This window comes from Solanum verrucosum, unplaced genomic scaffold (assembly GCF_900185275.1).
Source record: "Solanum verrucosum unplaced genomic scaffold, falcon-dt-bn FXZP01000093.1, whole genome shotgun sequence".
In the NCBI taxonomy this organism is placed as follows: Eukaryota; Viridiplantae; Streptophyta; class Magnoliopsida; order Solanales; family Solanaceae; genus Solanum; species Solanum verrucosum.
Genome location: NW_026020065.1, coordinates 1,847,317 through 1,869,828, shown reverse-complemented (window position 1 = coordinate 1,869,828; position 22,512 = coordinate 1,847,317). Strand labels below are relative to the sequence as shown.

Below are 22,512 nucleotides of genomic sequence, written 5' to 3'. Positions count from 1 at the left end.
GGGATTATGAAAACTGACCCAAATCAGATTTGACCACAAAAATATTACTAAATTTGTTTTAAGCTGATAGGATAAGGAAAAGACCAAAATACCCCTCACATTTTTGGGTAATTTTTCTTAACTGACTTGCTAACTTCAAACGGGCATATCTTCCTCATCCAAACTTGAAATTTAGAAAACTCAGTGGCGTTGGAAAGAATATTCCAAGCCCTTTCATTTGATATCTTATGGGCCACCTAAATCATCATGTACGGAAAGTTATGGTTGTTTGAAGTTGACCCAAAATTCACAACTTAAGCATAACTTGCAAAATTCTCAATTTAGCTATTTCCATTGAAGCGCATTCTAAATTTAGCTCTTTCTAAGGCGGGATGTTACATGTTCGATAAGAAAATGTTCTTTTGGGCCAAACTTTTTATTTTTAAATTTTTTTATTATGATGTATTAAGACAGTACTCTTGATAAATTACTTATCTACACATCCTTATTTACCATATTTTCTATTATTCCCTACCATTTTAAAATATTACAAAAATTTCTCTTTTTCCTTCAAAACCCCACTCATCCGGATAAATAACTTCTCAAATCACACACGTTTCTCTCTTCCTATTTTCATGCCTTCAATCTCTTTCTATTTTCACTCCCTTAATCTCAGTAGTTATTTCCTTCATTACAATTTTGAATTTCAAATTTATACTCTCTCCAGTCAATCGATTTCAACTTCCTCAATATGTAATTTTTCTTCTTCTCCAACTTACAGTTCATCATTTTTGTTCTAATTTTTTTTTCATCTTCAAAGTCCTGATACATATGGATGATGCTCCTTCTTTAAGTATTGGGATTACCCAATTAACCTCACCTAATATTGATCGTGTTTATGATTATGATGACGATGGCTGGGCTGAAAACAAATCCAAACGATTACATGATTCATTATCAATGACGAATCAGAATGTTGAGAAGGCAAAGTAAACAAGGATGTACCTTTGTCTTCTAAAGTGAATGTGGGAAACCCTCCCCCCCCCCCCCCCTCCCACCTTAAAAAAAAGGGGTAGAAAGGTTGGATCTGTAATATCTTGCTCTACGCTACATTTTCCCCCCAATTTTTCGTTGTTCATTTTTTTTTATACAAAAAAGGGGAAAGTAGAACAAGTTGCTAAACACCCTTATCTATCCATGATTTAGATTTTTAATGTATCTAGTTGATATTGATTCATAAATTTATGTATAATACATTTGTTTCAACTTTATGATACATTATAATTTTATTATGTACAATGTATTGTGTTCAAATATTAGTTTTGATACATAACCCTAATTTATTGAAACATAAATTAATATGTATCGTGTTCATAGTTATGTATTTGGTACATAATTATTATAAATTTTGTTATTTGTTACTATCAAATACATACACTCATACTTATTCAACTTGCCGGCTATGTTTCTGTAGGCATTATCAAATATTATTTTTGATACCTAAACATTAATATTTTATAACAATATCAATTTGTTTCATATTCATAGTTATGTATATGATACATAACTTTGTTATGTATATAACACAATTATGTATCACATGTTGTTATGTGTCTGCAACATTATTTTACAACTAAATCAGTGTGTATCATATTCATAGTTTTTTTTGTAAATGAGACATCACTATGTCAAATTGTCGAATTGACTATGTATTAGATGTTGTTATGTATCTGCAGTTCTCCGAGTAACATTTTAAGACATAGTTGCACAAATTGTTTAATGCATGTATATCAAATTCAACAAATTTCAAACTTTATTGTATGTATAAGATATATATTAACTAACCACAATATATATAGCAATCACAGAAAAATGCTATTGAGAACAATTACATGTATAATATATCTTTTATAAACTATAATATTTTTTCAATTAGAATAAGATACATACATAATAATGTAATGCACAATTTTATTATCATGATACATAAATAGTAATATATAGTCAATCGACAATTTTTTTGAATTTTTACGATTTGGAAGAGATTTGAAAAAATAAAATTTGAATCTAAAATTGTTTGAAGATGTTACGATTTAGTAGAGATTGACATCAACTTGATTTACGTTATTTGGACAAATCACATTCAGTTTTACATTCCTTTTCCTTTTAAATTGTAACTGAATTTTTTTAATGTGTCAAATGTAATGTATCCGGCTAGATTGCTATGTATCCGAATGACACTAACTTTGAGAGATTTTTATAAACTAAAAAAGAATAGTGATAGAATATAATTTTCTCATTACATTTTGATAAAATTTAAAAGATGCATATCAAATTCACTGCATAAAATAACTAATACATTTTGATAAAAGGACTAATATACTTTTGAACTATTCATTGAACAATCTATCAAGATAAAAGGACCAATATATCCTTAAAGAATTATTCAATGCAAGATAAAATGACTAAAATACAATTTAACTGAGTAATTACTCGTTACATATTGCATATGTTATTTCTATTTACTATAAATTTTTCATTCTCATTTTCAAATCTTCAAAGTGAAATTGTGCTAGCTAGTACCTCATAGATTCGTTTTCATTGATTGTGTTCTTCTTTAATTTTGGATTTGAAATTAATTATACTCTTGTACTATCATTGACTAATGAGTAATGTCTGAATAAGAAATTTTAATGATATCAATACAATACAATATATATATATATATATATATATATACTGATTTAGTATCAGTTAAACGAAAATAATCAGCTTTAATGAATAAGGGTATAGGCTGTAACTTTCTTTTGAGAGAATGGTATTTCTTGAATTACTTTGGATTGGGTTATGAACATGTAATTATTTTGAGTTTTACGGTCAATTTATGTATTTTTCAAAAAAAAAAAATCGTTGATGTTGGAATATTTATTTTTGTATTTTTATACTAAAATAATTTGGGTTTTTTTTCTTGTTTACTTTAACAGAAAAAATTATCATTTTTTCAATACTATCGTTATCTTTTAATAATCATATATATATATATATATATATATATATATATATATATATATATATATATATATAAAGCTAGATAAACAAAAAAAGTGATGTGGCATTTTTCAATGGTCAAGAATTTATTTTTATTTTTTTGATATTTTTTCTATTTTTTTAAATTATTTTATTTTATAAAATCATCTCTTTAATTCCTACCTTTTCAATTACATAATTAATTTAATAACATCTATAACTCCTAACCTTTCATATTCATAACCTTCAAATTATTTAATATACAATTTTATAACTCATCAAAATCACACTTATAAAAACTTATTTTGAGACATATATGATGATTATTTTATTTTCATTTTTCGTAATCTTCATCTTTTATCTCATTGGTTGGTTAATTTTTTGTCTTCTTTGATTTGATTTTGTAGGAGAAAGATCTATAATGAATATATTAAACATTTTTGCATAGTTTGCTTTTACAAGGTAAAATGATTTGACATGCATAATATAGTATCACTTTTTTCTATTGTTTATATATTTGTTTTTTTATCTTTTAAATCTTGATTATATGAATTATGAGGTTTTTTTTAGAAAAAATGATTTGATTTTTTCTCTTTCCTTCTCTTTGTAGGTTCCTTCTTTCCTCTTTAACTCATAGCTAAATATTCTTGATTAGTTAATTTTATTTTTATATTTTTTTTGTTGCTTAAGGTTAAATTACCGTGTTTTCAGGTTTGGATATTATTCATAGAAAAATTGACTATTAATACGTAACTTTGTGATCTTCATATTTTAATTTATTATTATTATTAATATTATGGTTAGAAGTTCTTCAGTTTTTTATTCCCTCTTTTAAAAAAAAAATAGATAGTAATTCTATTAAATATTTAACATTTGTTGTTTGAAAGATTACTACGAATTAGGAGTATATAAGTTTCCGTATAGTGCTTCCGTGCGTCTTCATAATTGGAAATGTCTATTGATTATAGTGCTTTAAGATTGAGTGTTATTACAAAAATTATTAAAATTTACTTTTGTAAATGATAATTATTATTCTTTTTAAAGAAAAAGTGTGTTTCATGAGTTACAAAAAAAATATCTATCTATTTGCATTCTCTACTTAAATATCATGTCTTCTCAACTTTCTTTGTAATGACCCGTAAAATTGTTTTTGGAAATTATCATAAAAATTACCATTTTACCCCTTTTGATAATTGCATGAGTCAATTTTGATCAATCGGTGGAGTTAGGTTTGGAAATTTTTTGAGCTATTTGTTAATTACGATTGTTTAGGGGGGTGATTTTTAAATAATTAATTTTAATTGGTGACTAATGGCTAAGACCATAACTTATTTAATACCATATATGACCCATATTTTAGAATAAGTTAATTGAGGTTTAACAATTTCTGATATAATTTGGTAAACCCAGAAGAAAAAAAAAACGAAACCCTTGCGGTGTCTATTTCAGGTAAGAGTTTTTGTGATTATTACTTTTAGAAAGAGTCAATGTTGTTTACTGCTTAGGTTTAATCATTAAAGCACTCTGTTTATCTGTCTTTTGGTTAATAATTCTCATTCCTTAGTTTATTTTTTTGTTTGTTTGTTAGTTGTTAGTCCATATTTTTGTTGAGGAAAAGAAATTGAGGTGCTGCTAATTCTGTAGGAAATTATATCATATTGGTAGAACATTGTGAGTAATGATTAGGGGGTTGCGACAACATAGAATGAATCATTGGCTTGGGACTAAGGTTCCACAATCCGCATGTCATCTACTAAGTTGTCGATGGAACGAGTTGGTCTTTTGCTTATTTTCTTTTCATAGTTATTACATTATAATTCAAGCTTTGCTATATTAAGATAAATAATTAAATATAATGGTATAAAATTATATGAATATCATTAAGTTGATGATATATGGAGAACATTGAAAGAGTTGACATGTTATTAGCATCAAGATTAGGAATTTGATTATAGATTTGAGTGAATTTTTGGATCTAGGTTAGACAAAAAGTAATGTGGGTGTTTTTAGTTTCAAGACCTTATTGTGATTATTAATGTGAATAGATTGCTTTGAGTTGGAAGTTCAACGAAAGGGGAAGGCTCAAGTCCCGGAGTAAATTCTTATTTGATTCAGGCAAGTGGATTTCTAAACCCTTGTTAAGTGTATGGAATTCATGTATTTCCTTGTAATATGTGTTTAGGGTAATGAGGCTTGGTGATGGGTTGACTTGGCCACATTGATTAATTCTAATGATGAAAAAGGGATAATAAAAGGCAATGTGATCAATTGTTTGTGTGATGTGTTGAGAATTGTTTGAAAGGCTTGTTGAATCATTGTTGATGTTGTATCCTGATTGTCTTGTTGTGAATTGTGCAATGTTATGAAAATGGTCATCTTCTCATTATTTGTGTGAACATGTCATTTGCATTGTTCTGAGACATGGTTGTGACAAGTGTTATGTGCATTGAGAAAGAATAAGAAAATAAAGAGGATGTACTATTTCGAGGGACGTATCGCGCGCCGCGATGGATACTATATTTCGAGGGACGTGTCGCGCGCCGCGACAGATACTATATTTCGAGGGACGTATCGCGCGCCGCGATGGTTACTATTATCGAGAGTCGTATCGCGCGCCGCGATGGATGCATGGACAGATATGTCCCCCATGGGTCCCGGACTGAGAGACAGCGGGTGTGTATCATTAGGTCAGACATGCATCACTATACTTGACATTGCATTTCATTGCATTGCACTTCTTTTTTATTGGTGAACTTGATCTTATGTGTTGCTGATCTTGTGAGTGCCTTTCTATGGAACTTGTGACTGATGAATACTGAGCTTGTTGTTGAAGATATGCAATTATTAAAGTGTTGTTGTTGAGGATATGAAACTATTATTGTTGTTGAAGATATACAATTGTTAAAGTGTTGTTGTTGAGGATATGAAATTGTTAGAGTGTTGTGTTGAGCTATGTGCTTTGTAAATTGTGAACTGTTAGGTTGGACTAGTTTTATACAGATTGTAGTTGTGAAGGTTCGGTTGGGGTGTAAGGAGTACTTGTATTCTATCCCCTTAACTCGTGTTTAGAGGTTTACTTGTTGAGTACCGTGTGGTTTGGTACTCACCCCTTGCTTCTACAAATTTTGTAGGTTACGAGCCTGGATTTTTGTGGTACTTGTTATTCTCTTCTTTATCGAGGCCTCTGGGAGATTTGTGAGGTAGTTGGTTGTCTTCTCAACGATCCTTCTTACTCCTGTTTATGATCTTGTTCTACTCTAGAAACAATGTCATATGAGACTTGTATTTTTCTTTTGATTCAATTGTAATACTTTAGAGGCTTGTACACGTGACAACCAGATTTTGGGGGTATATTTGAGTTTATTATAAAAATTTCCGCATTTTATTGTAATGGTTGAGTTTTAGGCTGACTTGTCTTGGTGGGTTAAGACGAGTGCCATCACGTCCATTTTTGGGTCGTGACATTCTTCTACTTAATTTTTCATGAATAATCAATCTATAAATAGCAATTCTCCATGAAATTGTTTCAAAAATAATCTCATTATTTAAATGAATTAAACGGAGAGCACAACCAAGTAAGGAAAAAAGTTGTATAAATACACTAATTTTTCAAAAGAGAAAAATAGAGAAAAAATACCAACAATATTACAGAATTATGTAACATTATGCGTTAATGAACTTGCATATTTTTGAATTACCTTTTATACAATTACACCATCCTAAACTAATCCTCTACACCTTTTCATTTACTATATTTACATAATAAATTGATAATAGATCTTTCATAATAAATAAATATCAAACCAAATCCCCAACTTTTCTCCAATTATTTATCAAAATCTTGACACTTATCTTTACACAAACATTTAACAAATTCGAATAATTAATTCATCATTTAAACAATTAAATGGAAAGCACAGCCAACAAATAAAAAAAGTGGTATAAATACCACAAAAAAAATTAAAAACATCAACACACACCATTTATCTTCATAGTCACCATCTGCTCATAGTGGTTAATTGAGGTTAGTTTTTCAAATGTTCAATATTATTATATTTAATTACATTTTGTTGCAACACTCTATCCTTAGTTTGACTTTCACAAATACTTATACAAAAGTATTACAATGGATAAAAAAAATATCATGGATCATCCCCAACAAATTAGTTCGGAGAAATGTCAAGGTAAAATATTAATGATAATATTCATAACTATATTAAGTTGTACTTATATACAATTAACAAAACATTTATTGTTAAATACAGATGCAACTGAAAAATCAAGCAAAGCGGTTAAAGTGATGTATGGAAATATTATGCAATGGCGAATTGCATACTTCAGAAAGGAGCAAGAGCGATTGAAAAAATATATACACAGAGAAGAATGACATGACGTTTTTCATGAATTGGTTTCAATGTAATAGGGAGATGAAATATTTTTTTATTAGAGAATATATTTTCTAAAAATCAATCTAATAACAAATGATAGGACGTTGTTGATGTATTTCTTTATATTTTTACTGTTATTTTACATTGAAAAACATTTCAAACACATTCACAAAAGTATTCATGATAGATATTACAATATAAAAGTTCAATCTCTTTGGCATCTTAATAAAAAGCAAGGAGGACCATCAAAACATACTAACAATTCCCCATTCAGTGCAATGGAAATAAAATATTTTTTTAATAGAGCATGTATCATTTCAAATAAAGAGATAATGATACGGTCGGATAATATAATGATATAATTAATCTACAAGAAAAAATATTCTAACACATATCTTTTAACCCTCGCGCGAAGCGCGGCTATGTACCCTAGTATATATATAAAAGAGAACCTTCGGTCCGCCTACGTGGCGCCACCACAAATCAAAATTCTCTGTTAATTTATTTATTTTTAAAACTAGTCTTTCCCTTTCATGAAAAGTTGTGACTTTTATGAAAATTTGTGACTTTTATGAAAAATTGCGACTTTAATGAAGAGTTGCGACTTTTATGAAAAGTTGTGATTTTTATGAGAAGTTGTGACTTTTATGAAAAGTTGCGACTTTAATGAAGAGTTGCGACTTTAATGAAGAGTTGCGACTTTTATGAAAAGTTGTGACTTTAATGAAAAGTTGTGAAATTTTCGGGACCTTTCTGATAAGGCACAATAAACATTTGTTCACACTTCACACTACCCTTTGTTGTCTATAAATAGAGGAATTTCCTCTCATTTTAAAATAACGAACTCTGAACCTCTTCTTCTTCTTCTTCTTCTTCTTCTTCACAATTAAATATTTGTGTACTTTGCTCTTGTTGAGTGATTCACTGACACCATTGCTTATGTTACAGATCATGGTATGCATTTTTACAATCATTAATTTATACTTATGTTATTACGGAAAAATGATATGATGTAATAATTTTCATTTTCCTTTATATTATTAATGTTTGTTACTACGTAATCTTGTATGTAAGATAATATAGTGTTTTAGTTTTAATGCCTGATAAGTTTTAAGTATTATTTTATAAATTTCGTGACATTAAATTTTTGCGTAAAGCGCAAGTAATTTTACTAGTTACACATAAAATACAAATAGTAAAATTTAAATTTTCAAATCTTAATCAAGAAATCTAATTTAAAAAATATTTTCTTAAGAAAAGTGTGAGGAATAAAGTAAAATAAAATGGATTGAATAAGTGTAATTACAACACAAATTGTAGCCACTAGAGAGAAAATAAATCAAAATTTTGTTACAATTAGTTGATGTCATTTTCATTTCATGTTTAATTTCTCCATGCAAATATTGATTCAAAGAAATACATGAAAATGATATATCAAAAAATAATAATTTGTGGTGGTTATTGAATGGATTTTCTTCACCACTTAATATGCGTTAATGGTCCTTCCCCTAATCTCCACAAATAAAGTCATAAAGTTTATAGAGAGGAGTAGTCATTAGATTAGCACGACACTAATTAATATCCTCTCCGTTCAGTCGCCTTTGTTAGAAAATATTTTATTTTTAATGTGAGATTTCTTGGCGAAAATTTCAAATCATGCTCAAATGTAGATACTTAACATCGAATGAAAAACTCAAAAAAAAACTCCTTTCACTGTTATTTGTCCATTATATCAGAAATATATTTTTACTTTTATCTATCACTTTAAGCTTATTAGAAGAAAAACATATACACATTTTCATGTTTTACCTCATCATTAATTATGTATTTTCCAAGAATTAAAATCACAATATTTATATTAATTATTTTTAAAAAGCGTGCAAAGTTTAAAGTGAACGGAGGGTATGTTAGATTGTAAAGTTTGGGAAGTAATGATTAGATTAACGTGAGAACAAGTATAAAGATTTAGAATTAATTTTCAGAAGGAGCACGTCAACTCAAAAAGTGAGCATAATAATGTTTAAGGACATGGGATTAATTAACAACAAATTCTTTTTTTTTCCCTAATCCAAAAGGAAGAATATAATCTATTATCTCTGAAATAGTATGTGTGTGGTGTCAAATGAAAAGAAAATAAACTCCTTTACCAAATTTAATAAAAAAGTTAAACAAAAGGAAATTCTTTTGTAAACTACCATTATCTAAATTTATGACACACCATTTTTTTTAATTGGGAGCGGAAAAGAGGAAATGAAGAAGGGATTATAATGTGAAGAATCGAATCTTCATCAATAAAGTGAGAGTTAAGATAATCAATCAACTAAGTTACTAAAAATTTTCTACTATACACCACTTAATATTCTTATACATAATTTATAACTCACCTCTAAATTAGCATCCAACAATCATTTAATACTTTTTAAATTATGTGTACTGAAACACTATTTATTTTCATTCAAAATTAAAAACATAAAATACAACGTACTTATTATGAAACTCAGAGAATACTATGTTATTAAATTTGTCTTTTTTTTGTCGAGGCGTCTTTCATATTTTGTTGTGTTTGCTGACTGTGATGCATAACATCATTTATTTTTTATTTCCCGCTCGATATCTAAAATCTATATTGGAACTTTGACTATATTTGAATCGCACACACATTTAATAATAGTGCTTTCAATAGAATTTTCTTCATATACAGAGCTTGAACTCAATAAGTAATCACACCACTTGCATAACATCATTTTTTTTTTAATTTCCCATCTGATGTCCGAAGCACATTGGAGTCCCTGACTAAATCCAAATTGTGCACTGAAGAGGCCTGTTTGGGAGTGGGGATCCCAACATGATTTTATCCATATTCAAACTTAAACTCGAGACCTCTAATTAAGAGTGAAACAGTTGTGTTACTGCACCATAACCTAACATCATTATTATGCCAGAATGGCTTGTTGGCCATATAGATCTATCTGTAGATAGCTTTACATATGAACAGCTGTCACGTTGAAGAGCATGCCACGTAAAGAGAAAGTCAACAAAACCAGTTCAAGGGCAGCTTCATTATGTTGACCACAAAAATGAGTTATCCACAAAACAAATTAGTATTTATTACAGAAATAAATATATATGTTGTCCACACTTGTTCCACATAATATTCTATCACCAGCTCCACTATTTTTATTTTTAATAATAATAAAAAAAATTAAAAAGCACTATGAAGTTCAATTTTTGGTTACTTTTATTATTATTGTATTTGTCTATTTTTAAACTTTATAATGACAATTAATGTATTAGCTTTCGATCTCAAATTAGTTTAAGTTAATGGTATATAAATATTTTTTGTTAAAAGTTTTAGAGAGAAGTATTAAAAATATTTATGAATTTGGTATAAATTATTAGTTTCATTCCCGAATTATTGACAGTCTTACTTGACTAACTTGAACTTAAATACACCTCTGATCTACATCGATATTTTGTAAGGCTGTCAATAATTCCGAATAAAACTAATAATTCGTGTCAAATTTAGAGGTATTTTCATTACTTCTCTTAGACTATTTTGTTCAGTTTTTTGTTTCGGTATCAAATAATTTACCTTTTAACTTAGAAAATAATATCACCCGTTTTTTTTTATCATAGTTATATACTTATATTGAATGAACACAAAGTTTAAAGTGCTACATTAACTTCTCTACTGATCTGTATTAGCAATAAAAAAAGAGAAAATGATACGAATAAAAAATGTCTGGAAGTAAAAAATAGACAATAATCAAATAACAAGATAGGATAATAATAACTAATAAGGATAGATCTAGAAATTTAAAAGAAGAAATGAAAAAAGAGGGGAAGAGATTTAGATCAAGAAAGAAATGATAAACTAACAATTAAAAATGTTTAACTAATTGCTAATATAAATTAAGAAGAAAAAAAAAAGAAATGAAGCTTGAAGATTGGATATCAATTAAGGGAGATAGGTTCAAAGAATCACAAGGACATGTAAGACGCAAATTGTCACATAAAATGCTATATAAAATGGGACTTGTGATGTGGGATGTGTGTTTTATTTATTTAATTTTATACAAGTTTAAATGTATAATTGTGGACATCTAAAGTTGAAGAACATTGATGCCAAAATAAAAGGTACATTTATATATTATGTCTAATTTAAAATTTGCATATTAAATCAATTTGATTTCTTGACAATTGTATAAATTGCTTTGCATACCATTATGATCATTAGAATAGTATTAATTCATGGAAAAAAGAGCATCCCACTTTCACTATTTTTTCTTTTATATATTTATATTTTATTTTATTTTTTTAAAAAGGCCCAAAAGCTTCGATTCATGATTAGCTATCTTAAAAGGTCATTATCGTTTGAAAAGCTTGAAAGGTTCTTTAAGAAAAAAGATTAAGACTTTATCAACTAAATATTTTCTATGAAATACCTTTTCGAATAAATAATTCACTCAACAAGAATAGAGAAAAAGATAAACCATAATATTTATTTCTCTCTGACTATTAATAATATTGTTTTATATTTATATCTTAAAAGAAATGAAATTCCAAAGAATTATTTGATGATGTTAACTAAAATCTAAATTTGTAGCCAAGTGTCAACTAAACTATATATGAGGTTTACAACATTTATTGCAATAAATTACTCCCTCCGTCCACTTTTAATTTTCATGTTGCATTTTTCGAAAGTCAATTTGACTAATTCCAAAACTAAATTAGATTATCGATATGATCAAAAGATATATTTAGTCAAAGTTCTTATTGTTTGACTCTAAAAAAAATCAATTAAAAATAGACTCAGGGAGTAAACATAAATGAAACTAATTACTGACCCACAAAAAATTAAAAGCACTTAATTGTACATCAATATCTCTATGTATATGTTATTTACTAGATACGAACCGAGTTTTATAAATGAATTCAATTGAATTTATCATCTTTAGTATATACAGAATCGAAAATAACAACAGGAAAAATAAAGTTCAACTCTTAATTATTTTTTTTGTATTTTCTTAAAGAATTTTAATTCTCTCACAATTGCCTAAGATTTAGAATAATTCTTCCGATGATAGAGTGGAACACTATTCTGCAATATTGAAAAGTAAAATTGCATAACTTCAACCAACTCAACAAATAAAATGAATCTTCTTCTTATTTTTATTCTTTTAAAAAAAAGGATACTTCTATATAATACCACAAACGCCGTCTTCTTCATCATCAACAAAAAAGAAATGAATTTGCTTCAATATTATTATTTTTTGCTCTATTTTTATTTTTTCTATTTTCCGATTCATATTACACCTTATCTTTTAAGTCTTGACCTTTAAAGAAACCCAAAATGTTTGTTTTATTAAATCAAAAGATTCCACTTTTGCCTATAAAAAGGCATGTTAGGCACATGCAACTGACCAGATGTGTGATGCTTATTTAAGTCTGTGCATACACATCAATCAATTTCTTCTTTCTTTTTCATCTTCTTAAATAATTGATAATGTGGTACATATACATAATCAACACTCTTACAACTATTTGAATTTAAAAAAATTTGGCCCTATATGATATTTACCTTTGATAATAACTAAAGTATACACTCCTTGACGAGTTTACTTGTGATCCTTATACATGTTATTCACGCTTTTACAATCACATATGGCATATAAAGTTTTTTGAAACCAAAAGCGGAGTTAGAATCTTATCCTCTCCTATTTTGATTGAGTAGAAGGTTAACCAAAGAATCTTGAGAACTATTTTTGAAATTTCCTTATCCAAAATAATTGGTTGATTTTGGTGATTTAATTGAGTAGATAGCTTATGACTATATTGATAGGTCCACATGGCTTCAAGAAGGGCATTGTCCTATAAAGATTAGTACTATTTTAAAGTAAGGCCACTTAGATAGTTGCTTTAATCAACTTCATGGTATCCTACCAATCAAGCATATGCACATGACATTTATTTAAATATTATTATAATATCAAAATAATTATACTAAACTGAACCTAAAAGGACAATGACATATGTACGATACAAAGATATTTATTGTTTCTTGCTAAAATTATGTATTATTGAAAAGTTATACTCAAATAAAAAAATTTAAAATGAGAAAAATAATATTTTTATTAAAAGTAAACAAAATAAATTTCATAGCTACATTTCACTTTTAAAAAATAAGAGAAATAATGTAGGAAAGTAGAGAAAATAAATTTTTTAATTAGTATTTCATTCTTCTCTGTCATCCGACATATCCAATCCCACCCCAACTCATAATAACTCGCACCGCTATCTCTACCTCACCTCCAATAGTATTTTCCTAAATTCTATATAAATATTTTGAAACGATAACTTCTACTATTTACTAATTAAATATCAAATTGATATTAAGAAAAATGTTTATTTTTCAAGGAAATAGTTTTGTAGAAAAGCATTCATTCGTACCGAACACACCCTAACTAGGATAAAATGAGAATTGCCGTTAATTTATATTATAACTAAAAATAAATATTATTGCCTTTAAAAAAAAGAAGAAGAGAATATCATATAAATTGACAAAGAGAGTAGTATACTGTATACACATAAACATATATTCAATTTTGAATTAATGTTTATTATCACAATGTATCAGTGAAGAAAATGAGATTTAACATTGATAACCATTTTCTGTGTTATTTTTGGAACCTCTCGACATAAAAAATGAGTCATTTAATTTTTATTTTTTCATTCTTTTTAAAATTCACCGATAAAAGAATAAATAAAAAATGAAAAAAAAAAGATAATTATTTATTTTATATATCTCATCTTTATTATATTTCTTTGTTTTTTCAATGGTCGCTTCATTCTTTTATAATAGGTTCGATTATGTGAGTATCGAATAACTATACATAGAATGGATAGAAGAGAATATTTTTGTTTTAACCAATAATATTAAGCATTCCAAGAAACAAAATATAATTCATAATAATACTCCATCCGTTCCAAATAAATATCGCCTCAGTTTACCTGCAATAAGAAAAATAATAATGTAAGATATAATTTACTAATTAATTATTCTTATTTGTTAAAATGTTTCTTGAGAATTAAACGCATTATTAAGAAGCAATAATTCTTTAATATAAGGATATAGTTAAAAATAATTATTACTATTTTTATCTTAAATTTCTAAAGCAACATTTATTATGCTACAAATTTTTTTTCTTAAAACGATAGATATTTTAGAACGAATCGAAAGAAGTAGTAATATAAAACTTTGTATTTTCTTAGAGATTCACGGGGTACATATAATATAGTAATATACCTACCAATGTGATACATGTATGCAAATTCCAAGTCCCAAGCAGATAAATTTGAAGAATTTCCCATATTTCTTTTTTCCATATTTTAAAAAATAAAATAATAAAAACAAAGTTTTCCATTTAGCACCCTCAATGATTCTGAATTACTTATATGTATTTGGTCTCACTTTGCTATTTTGGATGATATTACTTTTGATAGTCATGCACTAGTGACAGTATCACAATTTCTCCGTTCTATATTAGTTGTCTATATTAGTAAATATAATCATAAATTACTTGTTATTTTATAAAATCAAAGTAAAATTAATTGAATTTTTCCTTTACTTTAACAAATATAATTTTTAAATAGTCTAAACAAGTTTCTTAAAATTCCAAAAAAATATCTTAAAGGGTAAATTAGTAAAACTATTCTTTTTATTTAAGATTTCTTGAAGAACATACAAAAAAAAATATGAACAATTAATACGGAACGGAGAAAATAGTATGTACTTAAATTTCATACACATTCAAACAGTGTCATACAAAATACGATAATAAATGTGTAATAGTAATTATTTGATTCAGGGCTCATAAGGAGTAATTAAGTGTGATAAACTTTGTGAAAATTATAATTTAAGTTTGAGTTAAATATAGATCAACTAAACGGGGACTTACATGCAATGCTCCTGGACCTGATGGAATATTGTCTAGTAAATTTTGTCAAATTTGTTGTGATATTATTAAGAATGATTTGCTATTAATGATATTTGTTGTAAAACAAGAGGAAAATGCAAGAATACTTGAACAAGAAAGTAAGGCAAAGTGTGATGGAAAGTACAAAGTTGAGAGCCTTATTTTAATCTCTTCAATTGTGTATTTCTTAAGGGTGAAGAAGACCCTCTTATAATAGGTAGAAATCATTCGTTTACTACCTTAACCAAAATACGTTAGTAATCTTTAATTCTTACATTAGATTAATACATGCATTACATTAGGTTGATGAAAAGAAACATCCATATTAAATGGATTTGTAACACTCCCCCTTGGATGTTTATAGATAATGTGCCTCGTTAAAACCTTACTAGGAAAAACCCAGTGGGAAAAAGCCTAGTGAAGGAAAAAGAGTACACACATCTTGTAATACGCCTTTAGTGCTGCCTCATTAAAAAACTTACCAGGAAAACCCAATGGGACAAAACCTTGGCTAAGGGAAAAAGAGTATAGCGCGTATTTTACTCCCCCTGATGAAAAATTTATTTGATATCTTGGAGACGAAGCATTCTAATCTTATATCTTAACTTCTCAAATGTTGACGTTGGCAATGCCTTAGTGAATAAATCTGCAAGATTATCACTCAAACGAATCTGTTGAACATTTATCTCACCATTTTGTTGAAGATCATGTGTGAAAAAAAACTTAGGTGAAATATGCTTTGTTCGGTCTCCTTTGATATATCCTCTCTTTAATTGAGCTATGCAAGCAGCATTATCTTCAAACAATATTGTTGGAATCTTTGTTTGCACAATAAGCCGCATAATTGCAAAATGTGTTGAGTATTGATCTTAGCCATACACACTCATGACTGACTTCATGAATGGCTATTATCTCTGCATGATTTGAAGAAGTAGCAACTATTGTTTGCTTCATCGAGCGCCATGATATAGTTATAGCTCCATATGTGAATAAATAGCCTGTCTGAGATCTAGCTTTATGTGGGTCAGACAAATATCCCGGATATGCATAACCGATCAATTCTGACTTGGATGCATTAGAATACAACAACCCCATATCAATTGTTCCTTAAAGATATCTGAATATATGTTTAACACCTTTTCAATGTCTTTTTGTTGGACATGAGCTGAATCTCGCCAATAAACTAACTGCGAAGCAAATATCTGGTCGGGTATTGTTGGCAAGGTACATTAGTGCCCCGATAGCACTGAGATATGGTGTTTCATCACCAAGAATCTCTTCATCCTTTTCTTGAGGTCGGAATGGATATCAAAAGATCTCACAATCACCGGGGTACTCAATGGGTGTGATTTATTCATGTAAAATCGCTTCAAAACCTTTTCAGTAGATGTCGATTGATGGATAAATATTTCATTTGTCAAATGTTCAATCTGAAGGCCAACACAAAATTTTGTCTTACCAAGATCTTTCATTTCAAATTCTTTCTTCAAACACTCAACAACTTTTGAAAGCTCTTTAGGAGTTCCGATGATGTTCAAGTCATCAACATAAACAAATATTATTACAAATTCAGATTTTGACCTTCGTATAAAAATACAAGGACAAATAGGGTCATTCTGATACCCTTCCTTTAACAAGTATTCGCTAAGACGATTATACCACATTCACCTGATTGTTTCAATCCATATAAGGATTTTTGAAGCTTTATTGAACAACCTTCTTTTGAATTTTTATATGTTTCAGGTACTTTTAGTGCTTCAGGGATTTTCATAAAAATATTGTGGTCTAGTGAGCCATATAAATAGGCTGTGACAACATCCATTAGATGCATTTCAAGTTTTTCATGAACTGTCATATTTATTAGATACCTAAAGGTAATTGCATCTACCACAGGAGAATATGTCTTCTCATAATCAATGCCAGGCCTTTGTGAAAAACCTTGTGCCACAAGTCGTGCTTTATATCTTATGACTTTATCATTTTCATTGCGTTTTCGCACAAAAACTCATTTGTACCCCACTGGCGTGACGCTTTCAGATATTCTGACTATTGGTCCAAAAACCTCACGTTTTTCAAGTGAAGCCAATTCTGTTTGAATTGCTTCCTTCCATTTTGGCCAATCATTTCTCTGTCTACATTCATTGACAAATCTTGGCTCCAAATCCTCATCTTGTTGCATTATTACAACTGCAACATTATAGGCAAACATATTATCCACCACAATATTATTTTGATTCCACCTTTTTCTCGTCGAGACATAATTTATAGAGATTTCCTCATTTTTATTATTTTCAGGTACATGGACCTCCTCTTTGGTGTCATCATTTATAATGTCTCGGAGCTTTTCATGAGCAATTGCCTCCATATTATGATCATCTTGATAATTTATTCCTTTCCTTTTTCGAGGATTTTTTATCCTTGGAACCAATTGGTCTACCACGTTTTAAGCGTGGTCCAGACTCATTTGCCTTAACATTTTATCCTATTGGTACATCAACTCGAACTTGAGCATTAGCAGCTGGGATATATGATTTAGTAACTCGTGGAAAGTTAGTAAATGCATCCGGCAGTTGATTTGCAATATTCTGCAAATAAATTATCTTTTGAACTTCTTGCTCACATTGATTTGTTTGAGGGTCTAAAGATAGTGAAAGTGAATTCCAATCTATCTCATTTCCCAACTGTTTTTGTTCTCCCCCTAATGTTGGGTATACTGATTCATCAAAATGGCAATCAGCAAATTTTGTCGTAAATAAATCTCCAATTCTAGGTTCTAAATATTTTATAATAGAACAAGATTCATACCCAACATATATCCCCAACCTTTTTTGGGGACCCATCTTTGTGCGTTGTGGTGGAGCAATTGGAACATATACCGCACAACCAAAGATTCTAAGATGGGAAATGTTTGGCTCCTGACTAAAAATCAATTGTAATGGGGAGATGTCATGATAACTGGTTGGCCTTATGTGCACAAGTGCCGCTGCATGCAAAATAGCATGCCCCCAAATTGAAACAGGCAACTTTGTTCCCATCAACAATGGTCTAGCTATCAATTAAAGACGTTTAATCAATGACTCTGCTAAACCATTTTGAGTATGAACATGTGCAACAGGATGTTCAACTGTTATTCCAGTGGACAAACAATAATCATTAAATGTCTGAGATGTAAACTCACCAGCATTATCAAGACGAATTGTTTTTATTGCATAATCTGGAAATTGTGCTTTTAACCTTATAATTTGAGCCAACAACCTCGCAAAAGCCATATTGCGAGTTGATAATAAGCACACATGAGACCATCTTGTAGATGTATCTATCAAGACCGTATAATATTTAAATGGTCCACATGCAGGGTGAGTAGGTCCACATATATCACCCTGTATCCGTTCCAGAAATGCAGGAGATTCCACCCCAACCTTAGCCACTAATGGTTTGATAACCAATTTTTCTTGTGAATAAGCAGCACAAGAGAATTTCTTTGATTGAAGAACATTTTGGTTCTTCAAAGTATGCCCATGTGAATTCTCAATTATTCTGCGCATTATATTATAACCGGGATGGCCCAACTGGTCATGCCAAATAATAAAATCATTAGAACCAGTAAACCTTTTGTTTACTACGACATGTGATTCAACCGTACCAATATTTGTATGGTACAACCCAGAAGAAAGTGCAGGTAATTTTTCATGCACAGTTTTCTTCTCCGCATTTATTGTAGTAATATAAAGGTATTCAACCTTTCCTTCATTCGCAGTCTCAACATGATAGTCATTTTGGCGAATAACCTTGAAACTTAACAAGTTTCTATGAGACTTACTACAATACAATGTCAATAATGTTCCTCCAGGTAGTAATAAGGCCGCTCTTTCAGAGCCCTCAATCAATTTTGTACTACCAGATATTGTATTAACATATGCCTTTTTCATTATTAAATGAGAGAAATATTTTTTTCTCTTACTATCGTATGAGTTGTGGCACTGTCCAGAAGACACATATCTCCATTACTCATCTTGGATCCAACTGAAGACTGGAAAAATTTATTTATCTTCATAAAAATAAAAATACATAATAAGAAGTACGAAACTTAACAAAAGAAAATTTAAGTACATGAACTTTAAGTAAGACATTAAAAACACATAATATTATTCATTTCCCAGTTCAATTATCAATCTTCAATTGTGATCCCCAAAGAAGTCCTCAGTTTCTAGATGAGTAATATCATCGAGCCCTTCAAAAGCATTATCTTTCAATGCTAAATTCGCCTCAACATTCTCATCATATTTTTGAGAAGACCCTGCTTGAGCATCATCTTTGATAGTCAAATGTGACTCCACTCGGGGATTAGAAGAGAAGGCACCACCTTTATTCCCTTTCCTTTTAAAGGAATTTTGATACAGCCTGACAAAATGCTCAGGTGCCCGACATTTATTTTTCCAGTGACATCTAAGGCCACAACGATGACAGTGATCGCCCTTGCCTTTTGAAGGATTATTTTGAGAACCTATATTGTTCTCCCTTTTGTTATGACCACCACCTTGACGATTATTATATCGTCTTTTGCCTTTGCCACGTCCACGCACATTATTATGGCCTCGATTATTTTGTCTTATTTCAGACTGGCCATGTGCTTCTACCCCGTGGGCCTCCGGTAATAGAGCACTTCCAGTGGGACGACTTCATGATTTTTCATTAAAAGGTCATTATGTTGCTCAGCCACCAGAAGACATAAGATTAATTCAGAGTATTTTTTAAAACCCTTTTCACGATATTGTTGTTGTAATATCATATTGGAGGCATGAAAAGTAGTTAGTGTCTTTTCCAACATGTCCTCATCTTTTATAACTTTCCCACATAATTTTAATTGGGAAGTGATTCCAAATACAACAGAGTTATACTCAATTACGATTTTATAATCTTGAAACCGTAAGTGCATCCACTCATAACGAGCCCTTGGCAATACAATTGTCTTGAGGTGGTCATACCTCCCTTTCAAACCTATCCACAATTCAAGTGGATCTTTCATTGTTAAGTATTCAACCTTCAGACTTTCATCAAGATGATGACGAAGGAAAATCATAGCTTTCGCTTTATCCTGACTTGATGCCTTATTTCCTTTGATTATACAATCACCAAGACCCTTAGCGGTAAGGCGAATTTCAGCATCAAGTACCCATGCCAAATAGTTCTTTCCAGAAATGTCAAGTGCCACAAATTCAAGCTTTGACAAATTCGACATGATGAAAACTATCATAAAATAATTGAGTTAATATTATGATGTTGGTTTCTTTATAATAAATGATAAATTAATGTTCAAATGATAAAGTTAATATGATTATAAATATATTATATGTTATATGCATGAACATTGAATGTCTCAAAAACATATAAACTAATGACGTATTGAAACAATAGATTTAATATGTAATTTTAATTGTTCTACAATATTTATTATTAGTTTCAATAGATATTAACGCCAAATTTTTGTAAGAGTTTAAAGTCATATTTAATACAATAACATTCTTCTTTATGACACACCAATATACTTATCATAATATATGAAAATACTTACGAGTTATTTTAACTAGCATGCTATCATATTACTTAGTAATTAATTTAGAGTTATAAGTTAGTAGCATATAAATAACATAACAATATAAACTTGGAACGTATTGATTATTATGCCTAGTAAAGTATCATAATAATAGCTAAATCAAGTTATTTATGCAGTAATTAAATTATCGATCAAAGATTTATGCAAGTCCTATTAGAGATGTTATAAACACATAAATGTATACCTGACTCTAAAAGAAAGTTGATTAACTTTAGAAATTAATTTCGAATTAAGTAGGTCTCAGTTGGTTAGAGACTCGTGCTGATAACGTGTTGTAAAACAAGAGGAAAATGCAAGAATACTTGAACAAGAAAGTAAGGCAAAGTGTGATGGAAAGTATAAAATTGAGAGCCTTATTTTAATCTCTTCAATTGTGTATTTCTTAAGGGTGAAGAAGACCCTTTTATAAGAGGTAGAAATCATCCGTTTACTACCTTAACCAAAATATGTTAGTAATCTTTAATTCTTACATTAGATTAATACATGCATTACGTCAGGTTGATGAAAAGAAACATCCATATTAAATGGATTTGTAACAATATTTGATTTCTTTGTTGTACATTATTATCCAAATCATTTATAAGATTATGAATTATAAACTTTAAATACTAATATCTCCTTATCCAATTGATTTTATTGAAAAAAAATCAACTGCTAACAATATTCTTTTTGATACATGCATCAATCAATCTTATATAACGCAAGAAATTATATAGTGTTATGAAATTTGACATGACAAAAGCATACGATAGAATGGATTGAGAGTATCTATAAATATATTTAAGAAAAATAGGATTTTTTGAAATATAAGTAAATAAAGTAAACAGAATCATTATCGATATGTGATATTTTATTTTTTTAAATGGTTAAGAGCTTCTTCAAATCTACCAAAAGCATCAAATATGGTGATCATTTGTTCCCTTCTTTGTTGGTGTTGAGTTCTTGTCAAGATTGATCAACAATATGTTAGATGAGAACTTTGTTAATATTAGAGGCCTATTTAGAGTGCAACAATATAATATTGCTCACTTCTAATTGCCAACTATAGAAATAATACAAAATAAAGATAATAAGAGATAGAGAAATAGCTAAAATATTTTTAGGGGAGCAAGCGATTTTATTTCTCTTTAAATTGATGCAAGATTGAAATGTCTTCTTATTTATAAATGAAATATAAGTTGTTTTGTAAGCTACTTGCAAGCTGTTTGCAAGCTGCTTGCTTGATTTTATCTTATTACAAACTTATCCAATAATAAATCTATTAAATTAATTGTGTGTTTAAATAAGTATCCACATTTATAACATCTCCCTTTTTTGTTGCTATCCCTCTCCCCATTTTTAGTTGTTGTTTCTCACATTTTAGATGGCTTCAATGTGAGGTGCAGTTTGTTTTAAGCATAATTTATTTATATCTCTATTTCATAGTCATAGTTAATATTACTGTAAAGTAATTTATAATATTTTCGTTAACTTGTATTTTAAGGTATTAATTTTTTTCCCTTTAATCAATTAGAGAAGGTCAATTAGA

At 29.0% G+C, this 22,512-nt stretch overlaps 2 protein-coding genes across 2 annotated transcripts in view; both read left to right on the top strand.

The window, feature by feature from the left end:
• Positions 1 to 22,512, top strand: part of LOC125823682 (BI1-like protein) — a 176,173-nt gene that overhangs the window by 15,549 nt on the left and 138,112 nt on the right. The window lies entirely within an intron of this gene.
• The window catches only part of LOC125823659 (glutamine synthetase, chloroplastic), a 110,294-nt gene continuing 89,378 nt past the window's right edge, over positions 1,597 to 22,512 (top strand). The window contains exon 1 of the mRNA XM_049503014.1: positions 1,597 to 1,608. The gene's annotated coding sequence lies outside the window, so the exon portion shown is untranslated. The remainder of the gene's footprint in view (positions 1,609 to 22,512) is intronic.